The 2,500-nt window shown below is 36.8% G+C and overlaps 1 protein-coding gene across 5 annotated transcripts in view; it reads right to left on the bottom strand.

Moving 5' to 3' along the window:
- Positions 1-2,500, bottom strand: part of LOC138022304 (protein FAM13A-like) — a 46,036-nt gene that overhangs the window by 15,717 nt on the left and 27,819 nt on the right. The gene's annotated exons all lie outside the window — the stretch shown is intronic.

Below are 2,500 nucleotides of genomic sequence, written 5' to 3'. Positions count from 1 at the left end.
CTCGGTGACCCCCATTTTTCTTTCCTTAGATCACTTCCTTTCTTGATTTTGTCCATTTTAACAAAAAACAAAAAAAATCTGTACGAGAGAAGTTACAAATATTTGGCCTTTTATGCTCTCGCACGACCGAAGTTTTCTTTCTTAGACTAATATGTATCGTTTTTCAACGTCTATTTCACCTTAGAAAAAGACATCAGCTGCAAAGGTTAATTTAGTTATATTAGTTATGTTGAACTGAGTACGTTTACCTGATCTAAATTTCACTCATGTAGCTTTTTTATTGCTGACAGTTGTAAGCTAAGTTCGTCTTAAAGTAACGCAATCTTCTAAAAATGCACCTCATGATCTCGAAAACGAGCACGGTGAACGCGAACGTCCTTAAGTAGAGGTACCTAAAATCCCGCTTAAGACGCATGAAGAACTTCCTCTCTTTTTCAATTATGCATGACATAACCTTATACTTTAAAGGGGCAGTGTCACGCTATTTCAGTCAAACTTCAAAACACTGAAATACGTCTTTGCATCAATGAAGACCAAAAAATAATGGTGTAGTTTTGTTGCCAATAAAGACTAAAGTGCACTGAAGCTATTCTTTATTATTTGCATCCATGGATGGAGAGGATGAAAATGGACTCAAACTTGGAGATGGTGTCCGCAGAAAACTTGTGCAGCAAATATATTTCATATCTTATCAGTGGGTTGCCAGGAATGTTGTACGTGTGAGCTAGACGTAATCCTTCCTTTTAAAGTACTAATTTAGAATTTTACCCAATTTTGACCTAAAAACAGCAAATTTAGCATGACAGTGCCTCTTCAATTGCTACTATGGCCAAAACATCAATTTTTTTTTTTACCGGTAATTTCAAAATTATGTTAATTAAGTAAACTCAAAGCGACACAAATTTTTAGCCTTGATTTCAAAAAGACAACTGCTTATTTTTACTGGAATTTTTCATTTTAGTGGTCCGCCATAGACCTAAGCGGCGAACTCAATGTTGTTCCCAATTCAAATCTCCTGGGATTAAGACTTTTGTGCGTTGTATTTGCATGGTAAAGGTAGCATTCATATTTACAGTGCGTTTCACAAAACTTTTGACAAACAGTTTCCGAAGTTCGTTTGAAATTCCCAAAGTTCGCTACGAACTTGGCAATTTCATTACGTACTTGTCAATCAAATTGTGAACTTCGAAACGAAGTTGTGAATTTCACATCGAATTTCGTTGGGAAGTTGCGAAGTTCGTCGCGAGCAAAGTTCACATCATTCAGTGTAGTTGGTTTGGTAATATAACTACAAAAGAATTTAAACAAAGTGAAAATTTCTCAACCAAGCAAGACTAATTTTTTGATGTTTACTTTTTAAAGGTAAATTATTTGAGAGGTACGGAGCTGGGACTTCACATTACAGACAGATGGCGCGACTCGTATCTTGTTTACACTAGAAAATGTAAAGACAAAAGTTGAACAACATGACATTGAAATGTTTTGTTTCTTGCGCTATTTCTAGAATGATGTATGTCCTGAAAATTGGGTTTCTTTTTATCTCTGATACATTAAACAGTAAAATGCTTTTAAGCAACCATGCGTAGAAGTTCACACGACAGAAATTGTATTCTATTTTTAGGCAGGTGTCGGGTGACATCTGGGAATATTCAGTTTTCAACGTTTTATAACCCATTTTAAAACCAGTAATTCGCAATCAACGTAACCACAACTTTGAAGAAAATTCCGAGAAATTTACACCGAACGGTGCGAACTTCTCTCGCGACAAACACCTTACCTTCCCAACGAAGTTCGTGGTAAAATTCACAACATCGTTTCTAAGTTCACAATTTGAATAACAACTACGTAATGAAATTACCAAGTTCGTAGCGAACTTTGGGAATTTCAAGCGAACTTCGGAAAGCGTTTGTCAAAAGTTTTATGAAACGCACTGTAAATGATATGGAAATACCTGGAACAAAACGTTTTATTCCCAAAGGGTTTGAATTGGGTATAATGCGTTTTCACATGACGTCACGGCAGCCATGATGGTGTTGCAAAACAAAGGAATGGCGGCCATGATGGTGTACCAAAATAATTCTCCGGGATTTGAACTCTATTCTTATGCAAATACATTCTTTTGTTTCAGTAATCCAATATGGCTGCTGGTTACGTGAGTGAAAACGCTCCATAGTTAGCCGATCAGGTCCATTACTAACTTTAAATCTTGAAAGATCTGGAAAGCAGAGAAAATGACGTCTAAGACTCAATAGTTTAAGAATGCAATGCGTGTGCACGCAGCTGAATCAATATGCAGCGCGGGAGTTTCGGGGTTTCAGACCATTTAACTCGTGTTTTGCATATACGCCAAATAATAACGTTAGCGAGTAAATGACGTCATTTTTCCCTAGATCCAACCTTCTTAGGTCCGATCGGTCAGTTTTGAAAGCGAGTGATGGCAGACCGTGAAATCCAAAAACTTACACTCACAGTAAGCTCAAAATCTTAAGCAAACACACTT

This window comes from Montipora capricornis, chromosome 10, assembly GCF_036669925.1.
Source record: "Montipora capricornis isolate CH-2021 chromosome 10, ASM3666992v2, whole genome shotgun sequence".
In the NCBI taxonomy this organism is placed as follows: Eukaryota; Metazoa; Cnidaria; class Anthozoa; order Scleractinia; family Acroporidae; genus Montipora; species Montipora capricornis.
Note: the sequence above shows the minus strand (reverse complement) of the source record. Positions and strands in the feature narration are given on the sequence as shown.